We start from the raw sequence: 10,242 nt of genomic DNA, 5'->3' as shown, positions 1-10,242 counted from the left end.
TCAGCAGCAGAGGCTGCAGAAGATAGAATATTGCTGAACAGCGAGTGTACCTGTCTGATTCTTGCTTTGGAAGCTTCCTCTCAGGGGGGTACTCCACCCTGTGAGGTGTGAGGTGTCAGACTGCCCCTAGTGGGGGATGTCTCCCAGTTATGCTACTCAGGGGTCAGGGACCCACTTGAACAGGCATTCTGTCCCTTCTCAGATCTCAACCTCCGTGTTGGGAGATCCACTGCTGTCTTCAAAGCTGTCAGACAGAGTCGTTTGCATCTGCAGAGGTTTCTGCTGCATTTGTTATTGTTTACTGTGCCCTGTCCCCAGAGGTGGAGTCTACAGAGACAGGCAGGTTTCCTTGAGCTGCTGTGAGCTCCACCCAGTTCGAGCTTCCTAGCAGCTTTGTTTACCTACTTAAGCCTCAGCAATGGCGGGCGCCCCTCCCCAAGCCTCGCTGCTGCCTTGCCGGTAGATCGCAGACTGCTGTGCTAGCAATGAGGGAGGCTCCGTGGGCGTGGGACCCTCCCGGCCAGGTGTGGGATATAATCTCCTGGTGTGCCCGTTTCCTTAAAGCGCAGTATTGGGGTGGGAGTTACCCGATTTTCCAGGTGTTGTGTGTCTCAGTTCCCCTGGCTAGGAAAAGGGATTCCTTTCCCCCTTGCGCTTCCCAGGTGAGGCGATGCCTCGCCCTGCTTCAGCTCTCACTGTTCGGGCTGCAGCAGCTGACCAGCACCGATTGTCTGGCGCTCCCTAGTGAGATGAACCCAGTACCTCAGTTGAAAATGCAGAAATCACTGGTCTTCTGTGTCGCTCGCGCTGGGAGTTGGAGACTGGAGCTGTTCCTATTTGGCCATCTTGCTCCGCCCCCCATCTCTGATTTCTTTGAGCAGTGTTTTGTAGTTTTCTTCGTAAAGATCTTTCAAGTCCCTGGGTAGCTGTATTCCTAGGTATTTTATTGAAAGGGTGACTTTTTAACTCTGTTATTTTTTTAATATTTATTAATTGACATTCTACTTTAAGAGAAAGCTTTTTCCTTCTCAACCATATCAGTATAATGCAAGGAAAGACTTTCTATTCCTCATTTATTTATTCATTTGTTTATATCAGTATAGACTCACGGATTGAATTCAATGAGCTATAATTCAGTACTCTCATTGTTTATTTTCGTGCTTAAGTTCTTTGTTCTCTATTTTTAATATAAAATGCTTTTTGTATTCATCATTATATCATCAACATGCTTCCATATCAGTATACAAAGATTACTGAAGAATTTTTAAGGATCCTGAGGTAATCAAATCTGTGCTTTAGTGTAATCACTCACTTTGGTAGCCATGTGGGAAATGAGCTGGAAAAGAATTAGACTGAAGACAGTGTTGAGTGAGGGTTGGGGTGGTGAGGACAGAGATTAGAAGAAGCAGTCCCTTTTTCTTTAAACCTGGGCAAAATAATTTAAAAAAATTATTATACTTTAAGTTCAAGGGTACATGTGCAAAACGTGCAGGTTTGTTATATAGGTATATATGTGCTGTGTTGGTTTGCTGCACCGGTTAACTCGTCATTTACATTAAGTATTTCTCCTAATGCTATCCCTCCCCTCATCCCCAACCCCACGACAGGCCCTGGGGTGTGAGGTTCCCTGCCCTATATCCAAGTGTTCTCATTGTTCAATTCCCACCTATGAGTGAGAACATGTGGTGTTTGGTTTTCTTTCCTTGTGATAGTTTGCTCAGAATGATGGTTTCCAGCTGCATCCATGTCCCTGCAAAGAACATGAACTCATCCTTTTTATGACTGCATAGTATTCCATGGTATATATGTGCCACGTTTTCTTAATGCAGTCTATCATTGATGGACATTTGGGTTGGTTCCAAGTCTTTGCTATTGTGAATAGTGCCACAATAAACATACATGTGCATGTGTCTTTATAGTAGCATGATATATAATCCTTTGGGTATATACACCCAGTAATGGGATTGCTGGGTCAAATGGTATTTCTAGTTCTAGATCCTTGAGGAATCGCCACACTGTCTTCCACAATGGTGGAACTAGTTTACACTCCCGCCAACAGTGTAAAAGTGTTCCTATTTCTCCACATCCTCTCCAGCACCTGTTGTTTCCTGACTTTTTAATGATCTCCATTCTAACTGGTGTGAGATGGTATCTCATGGTGCTTTTGCTTTGCATTTCTCTGATGACCAGTGATGATGAGCATTTTTTTCATGTGTCTGTTGGCTGCATAAATGTTTTCTTTTGAAAAGTGTCTGTTCATATCCTTTGCCCACTTTTTGATGGGGTTGTTTGATTTTTTCTTGTAAATTTGTTTAAGTTCTTTGTAGATTCTGGGTATTAGCCCTTTGACAGATGGGTAGATTGCAAAAATTTTCTCCCATTCTTTAGGTTGCCTGTTCACTCTGATGGTAGTTTCTTTTGCTGTGCAGAAGCTCTTTAGTTTAATTAGATCCCATTTGTCTATTTTGGATTTTGTTGCCATTGCTTTTGGTGTTTCAGTAATGAAGTGCTTGCCAATGCCTATGTCCTCAATGGTATTGCCTAGGTTTTCTTGTAGGGTTTTTATGGATTAGGTCTAACATTTAAGTCTTTAATCCATCTTGAATTAATTTTTGTGTAAGGTGTAAGAAAGGGATCCAGTTTTAGCTTTCTACATATGGCTAGCCAGTTTTTCCAGCACCATTTGTTAAATAGGGAATCCTTTCCCCATTTCTTGTTTTTGTCAGGTTAGTCAAAGATCAGATGGTTGTATATGTGTGGTGTTATTTCTGAGCCCTCTGTTCTGTTTCATATATACAGGTTTGGTACGAATGCCATGCTGTTTTAGTTGCTGCATCCTTATAGTATAATTTGAAGTCCGGTAGTGTGATACCTCCCGCTTTGTTCTTTTTGCTTAGGATTGTCTTGGCAATGCGGGCTCTTTTTTGGTTCCATATGAACTTTAAAGTAGTTTTTTCCAATTCTCTGAAGAAAGTCATTGTTAGCTTGATGGGGATGGCATTGATTCTATAAATTGCCTTGTGCAGTATAGCCATTTTCGTGATATTGATCCTTCCTATCCTAACATGGAATATTCTTCCATTTGTTTGTGTCCTCTTTTATTTCGTTGAGCAGTAGTTTGCAGTTCTCCTTGAAGAGGTCCTTCACTTCCCTTGTAAGTTGGATTCCAATGTATTTTATTCTCTTTGTACTAGTTGTGAATGGGAGTTCATTCATGATTTGGCTCTCTGTTTGTCTGGTATTAGTACATAGGAATGCTTGTGATTTTTGCACATTGGTTTTGTATCCTGAGACTTTGCTGAAGTTGCTTGTCAGCTTAAGGAGATTTTTGGGCTGAGATGATAGGGTTTTCTAAATATACAATCATGTCATCTGCAAACAGGGACAACTTGACACCCTTTTTTCCTAATTGAATACCCTTTATTTCTTTCTCTTGCCTGGTTGTCGTGGCCAGAACTTCCAACACTATGTTGAATAGGAGTGGTGAGAGAGGGCATCCCTGTCTTGTGCCAGTGTTCAAAGGGAATGCTTCCAGTTTTTGCCCATTCGGTATGATATTGGCTGTGGGTTTGTCATAAATAGCGGTTATTATTTTGAGATATGTTCCACAATGCCTAGTTTATTGAGAGTTTTTAGCATGAAGAGCTGTTTAATTTTGTTGAATGCCTTTTCTGCATCTATTGAGATAATCATGTGGTTTTTATCTTTGGTTCTGTTTATGTGATGGATTATGTTTATTGATTTGCCTATGTTGAACAGCCTTGCATCCCAGGGATGAAGCTGACTTGATCATGGTGGATAAGCTTTCTGATGTGCTGCTGGTTTTGGTTTGCCAGCATTTTATTGAGGATTTTCACATCGATGTTCATCAGGGATATTGGTCTAAAAATCTCTTTTTTTGTTGTGTCTCTGCCAGGCGTTGGTATCAGGATGATACTGGCCTCATAAAATGAGTTAGGGAGGATTCCCTCTTTTTCTATTGATTGGAGTAGTTTCAGAAGGAATGGTACCAGCTCCTCCTTGTACCTCTGGTAGAATTTGGCTGTGAATCTGTCTGGTCCTGGACTTTTTTTGGTTGGTAGTCTATTAAAGATTGCCTCAATTTCAGAGCCTGTTATTGGTCTATTCAGTGATTCAACTTCTTCCTGGTTTAGTCTTGGGAGGGTGTATGTGTCCAGGAATTGATCCATTTCTTCTAGATTTTCTAGTTTATTTGCGTAGAGGTGTTTATAGTATTCTCTGATGGTAGTTTGTATTTCTGTGGGATTGGTGGTGATATCCCCTTAATCAATTTTTATTACATCTATTTGATTTTTCTCTCTCTTCTTTATTAGTCTTGCTAGTGATCTATCAATTTTGTTGATCTTTTCAAAAACCAGCCCCTGGATTCACTGATTTTTTGAATGTTTTGTGTGTGTGTGTGTGTGTGTGTGTGTGTGTGTGTGTGTGTGTGTGTCTATCTCCTTCAGTTCAGTCCTGATCTTAGTTATTTCTTGCCTTCTGCTAGCTTTTGAATGTGTTTGCTCTTGCTTCTCTAGTTCTTTTCATTGTAATGGTAGCGTGTTGATTTTAGATCTTTCCTGCTTTCTCATGTGGGCATTTAGTGCTATAAATTTCCCTCTGCACACTGCTTTAAATGTGTCCCAGAGATTCTGGTATGTTGTATCTTTGTTCTCATTGGTTTCAAAGAACATCTTTATTTCTGCCTTCATTTCGTTATTTACTCAGTAGTCATTTAGGAGCAGGTTGTTCAGTTTCTATGTAGTTGTGCGGTTTTGAGTGAGTTTCTTAATCCTGAGTTCTAATTTGATTACACTGTTATCTGAGAGACAGTTTGTTGTGATTTCTGTTCTTTTATATTTGCTGAGGAGTACTTTATTTCCAACTATGTGGTCAATTTTGGAATAAGTGTGATGTGTTGAGAAGAATGTATATTCTGTTGATTTGGTTTGGAGAGTTCTGTAGATGTCTATTAGGTCTCTTGGTGCAGAGCTGAGTTCAAATCCTGAATATCTTTGTTAACTTTGTGTCTCATTGATCTGTCTAATACTGACAGTGGGGTGTTTAAGTCTCCTATTATTATTGTGTGGGGGTCTAAGTCTTTTTGCAGGTCTCTCAGGACTTGCTCTATAAATCTGGGTGCTTCTGTATTGGGTACATATATATTTAGGATAGTTAGCTGTTCTCGCTGAATTGATCCTATTACCATTATGTAATGGCCTTCTTTGTCTCTTTTGATCTTTGTTGGTTTAAGGTCTGTTTTATCAGAGACTAGTATTGCAACCCCTGCTTTTTATTTTCTTTCCATTTGCTTGGTAGATCTTCCTCCATCCCTGTATTTTAAGCCTATATATGTCTCTGCATGTGAGATAGGTCTCCTGAATACAGCACCTGATGGGTCTTGACTCTTTATCCAATTTGCCAGTCTGTGTCTTTTAATTGGGGTATTTAGCCCATTTACATTTAAGGTTAATATTGTTATGTATGAATTTGATCCCGTCATTATGATGTTAGCTGGTCATTTTGCCCTTTAGTTGATGCAGTTTCTTCCTAGTATCAATGGTCTTTACAATTTGGCATGTTTTTGCAGTGGCTGGTACTGGTTGTTCCTCTCCATGTTTAGTGTTTCCTTCAGGAGCTCTTGTAAGGCAGGCCTGGTGGTGACAGAATCTCTCAGTATTTGCTTGTCTGTAAAGGATTTTATTTCTCCTTCACTTATGAAGCTTAGTTTGGCTGGATATGAAATTCTGGGTTTAAAATTCTTTTCTTTAAGAATGTTGAATATTGGCCCCCAGTCTCTTGTGGCTTGTAGAGTTTCTGCCAAGAGATATGCTGTTAGTCTCATGGACTTCCCTTTGTGGGTAACCCGACCTTTCTCTCTGGCTGCCCTTAACATTTTTCCTTCATTTTAACCTTGGTGAATCTGACAATTGTGTGTCTTGGAGCTACTCTTCTTGAGGAGTATCTTTGTGGTGTTCTCTGTATTTCCTGAATTTGAATGTTGGCCTGCCTTGCCAGGTTGGGGAAGTTCTCCTGGATCATATCCTGAAGGGTGTTTTCCAACTTGGTTCCATTCTCCCCACTACTTTCAGGTACACCAATGAAATGTAGATTTGGTCTTTTCACGTAGTCCCATATTTCTTGGAGGCTTTGTTCGTTGATTTTTTTTTCTTTTTACTTTTTTCTCTAAACTTCTCTTCTTGCTTTATTTAATTAACTTGATCTTCAATCACTGATACCCTTTCTCCCACTTGATTGAATTGGCAATTGAAGCTTGTGCATGTGTCACGTAGTTCTCGTGCCATGGTTTTCAGCTCCAGCAGGTCATTTAAGGTCTTCTCTACACTGTTTATTCTAGTTAGTCTTTTGTCTAATCTTTTTTCAAGGTTTTTAGCTTTCTTGCGATGGGTTTGAACATCCTCCTTTAACTCGGAGTAGTTTGTTATTACTGACCTTCTGAAGCCTACTTCTGTCAGCTCATCAAAGTCATTCTCCATCCAGCTTTGTTCCATTGCTGGCGAGGAGCTCCAATCCTTTGGAGAAGAGGTGCTCGGTTTTTAGAATGTTAAGCTTTTCTGCTCTGGTTTCTCCCCATCCTTGTGGTTTTATCTACCTTTGGTCTTTGATGTTGGTGACCTACAGATGGGGTTTTGGTGTGGATGTCTTTTTGTTGATGTTGATGCTATTCCTTTCTGTTTGTTAGTTTTCCTTCTAATAGTCAGGTCCCTCAGCTGCAGGGTCTATTGGAGTTTGGAGTTTGCTGGAGGTCTCAGTTTGTCTCAGTATCACCAGCAGAGGCTGCAGAACAGCAACTATTGCAGAAGAGCAAATATTGCTGCCTGATCCTTCCTCTGGAAGGTTCGTCTCAGAGGGGCACCAGGCTATATGAAGTGTCAGTCAGCCTCTACTGGGGGGTGTCTCTCAATTAGGCTACACAGAGGTCAGGGACCCACTTGAGGAGGCAGTCTGTCCATTCTATGCTCAAACACTTTGCTGGGAAAACCACTGCTCTCTTCAGAGCTGTTAGACAGGGACTTTTAAGTCTGCAGAAGTTTCTGCTGCCTTTTGCTCAGCTATGCCCTGCCCCAAGAAGTGGAGACTACAGAGGCAGCCAGCCTTGCTGAGCTGCAGTGGGCTCTGCCCAGTTCAAGCTTCCTTGGCTGCTTTGTTTACCTACTCAAGCTTCAGCAATGGTTGACGCCTCTCCCTGTGCCTGGCTGCTGCACTAGCAGTAAGCAAGGTTTGATCTCAGACTACTGCACTAGCAGCAAGCAAGGCTCTGTGGGTGTGGGAGCTGCCGAGCCAGACGCGGGATATAATCTCCTGGTGTGCCATTTCCTAAGACCATTGGAAAAGCACAGTATTTGAGTGGGAGTGTCCCTTTTCCAGGTACCGTATGTCATGGCTTCCCTTGGCTAGGTAAGGGAAATCCCCAACCCCTTGCACTTCCTGGGTGAGGCAATGCCCCACCCTGCTTCGGCTCACCGTCTGTGGGCTGCACCCACTGTCCAACCAGTCCCAATGAGATAAACCATGTACCTCAGTTGGAAATGCAGAAATCACCCATCTTCTGTGTCAGTCATGCTGAGAGCTGCAGATCGGAGCTGTTCCTATTCGGTCACCTTCGAACGGAATCCTCCTATTATTATTCAATTAAAATTATTTCCCTCTGTGGGGATTTAAAGATAAGAAAATGATGTTTCCCCTCAAACAATGTCCAGTAGTTCATTGGATAGATAGATCTGTAGCTTAGAAGAGTTGTCTGACCTGAGATTTAGATTTACAAATATTTAACATTATGATGGTAGCCATCATATAAAATGTTTACTACTTCTAGTCACTGTGAAAAGCATTTTACATATACTATCTTACCCATTTCTCACAATAACCATTTGAACTAGATTTCATTATTTCCATTTACCAATAAATAAATCAATAATCATACAGTTAGATGATTTGTAGCTATATGAGTATTAATTTATTAGCTGCTAAGTGGTAGAGCTGGAATTTAGTTAAGCCATGGATTAAATGAGATATCTCCAGGCAATTCAAGAGGTTTTTTTTACTTAATTTATAGTTATGTAGTTCATCAGAAGTATTGTTGTATTTTGTGCCTAGCTATGAAACCAAAACACTAGGTGCCTGGCTTGTTAGATTATACAAAGACAAAAAAAATTAGATCAGGGTTTCTCAACCTTGGCATCATTGATATTTTGGATTAGACAATTCTTTGTTGTGGGGAGCTGTACTGTGCATTGCAGCATGTTCAGCAGCATCTCTGTCGTCTATCCATTAGATTCCAGTAGCGCTCCATAATTGTGACAACCAAAAATGTCTCCAGAAATTGTCAAATGTTTCCTAGGAGGCAAAATTGCCCAGTTAAGAACCACTGATGTAAACATTTGAGTTGGCATTCACACTGTATTTAATGTTGTTTATGAAAATGTATTCTCTATATAATGATCAGGGAATTTATAATGCTTATGAATACATATTTATTAAATATCTGGTATGTAAATTAATCAGTTTATTCATTCTTTCAGTCAATCAATAAAAATTTACTGTGTGTTTATTGTGGGCAGTCACTGTACTAGGAATTGGTAATACAAAGATAAACAAGACAGTTCCTGACTCAATAGAGCCTACAGTCTAGTGAGTATTACAATTATATAAATTTTGCAGCCTACAACTTTCTTAGGTCATAAATTCATGAGTACAAAATCTGGACTGTTTTTATTTTTCTATCTTATCTTGGTTGAATTAAAAATGTTAAAGTTTTTGCACATGTGAGTTTGTGTTCTGAGTGATCTTAGCTACTGGTATAAATTATGTTCTAATCAGCATTTTTGTAAGTTAAATCAAGATGTTCTCATTTTTCCCTTCTCCAGAGGGTTGCATCTATGTTCTGGGAGACTTATGTGGAGGTGCATGGGGAAAAGGAGGTGCCCGCTATTCAGATATTTTTATGATAATATGTCTGTTTTGATCCTCATTTATCGTTGTCCTTTCATGTTGGCGCTAACTGAATAACCTGAATTTTAATCTGGCATTATATCTTGCATGCACTTGCAGTGGTTACTTTGCACTCTTAGCTTGACTGCCAGGCTGCTTTGGGGCTTTTGACTCTTACCAGCCTCTGTTCCCTTCACTGTGTCATGGAAAATATTTTGCTATTCTTGCATGCCATGCTGGGGCTCTGGAAAATTTGGTGGCTATCAGAGACCTTTCTTCTTAGATATCAGTGCTTGCAATTCTTCTCTACTTTCTCCTTGCTATGGTTTCTCAAAAAAGTCTATGAGTCTTGCTGACTTCTAGGGCTCCTAATGGAATAAAAGCACATTTTTCTCGGTTGGTACACACAAATTAGAAGAGAAAGCTCACTAAAATGGATTACTTAAAAGTTTATTTTTGGGGGGCGGAGCAAGATGGCCGAATAGGAGCAGCTCCAGTCTCCAACTCCCAGCGCCAGCGACACAGAAGACCGGTGATTTCTGCATTTTCAACTGAGGTACTGGGTTCATCTCACTGGGGAGTGCCGGACGATCGGTGCTGGTCAGCTGCTGCAGCCCGACCAGCGAGAGCTGAAGCAGGGCGAGGCATCGCCTCACCTGGGAAGCGCAAGGGGGAAGGGAATCACTTTTCCTAGCCAGGGGAACTGAGACACACAACACCTGGAGAATCGGGTAACTCCCACCCCAATATTGCGCTTTAAGCAAACAGGCACACCAGGAGATCATATCCCACACCTGGCCGGGAGGGTCCCACGCCCACGGAGCCTCCCTCATTGCTAGCACAGCAGTCTGTGATCTACCCGCAAGGCAGCAGCGAGGCTGGGGGAGGGGCGCCCGCCATTGCTGAGGCTTAAGTAGGTAAACAAAGCTGCTGGGAAGCTCCAACTGGGTGGAGCTCACAGCAGCTCAAGGAAACCTGCCTGTCTCTGTAGACTCCACCTCTGGGGACAGGGCACAGCTACACAACAACAACAACAACAACAAAAAAGCAGCAGAAAGCTCTGCAGACGCAAACGACCCTGTCTGACAGCTTTGAAGAGAGCAGTGGATCTCCCAACACGGAGGTTGAGATCTGAGAAGGGACAGACTGCCTGCTCAAGTGGGTCCCTGAACCCTGAGTAGCCTAACTGGGAGACATCCCCCACTAGGGGCAGTCTGACACCCCACACCTCACAGGGTGGAGTACACCCCTGAGAGGAAGCTTCCAAAGCAAGAATCAGACAGGTACACT

This window comes from Theropithecus gelada, chromosome 4 (assembly GCF_003255815.1).
Source record: "Theropithecus gelada isolate Dixy chromosome 4, Tgel_1.0, whole genome shotgun sequence".
Classification (NCBI taxonomy): domain Eukaryota; kingdom Metazoa; phylum Chordata; class Mammalia; order Primates; family Cercopithecidae; genus Theropithecus; species Theropithecus gelada.
The sequence above is the reverse complement of the archived record's forward strand: the minus strand, read 5'-3'. Positions refer to the sequence as shown.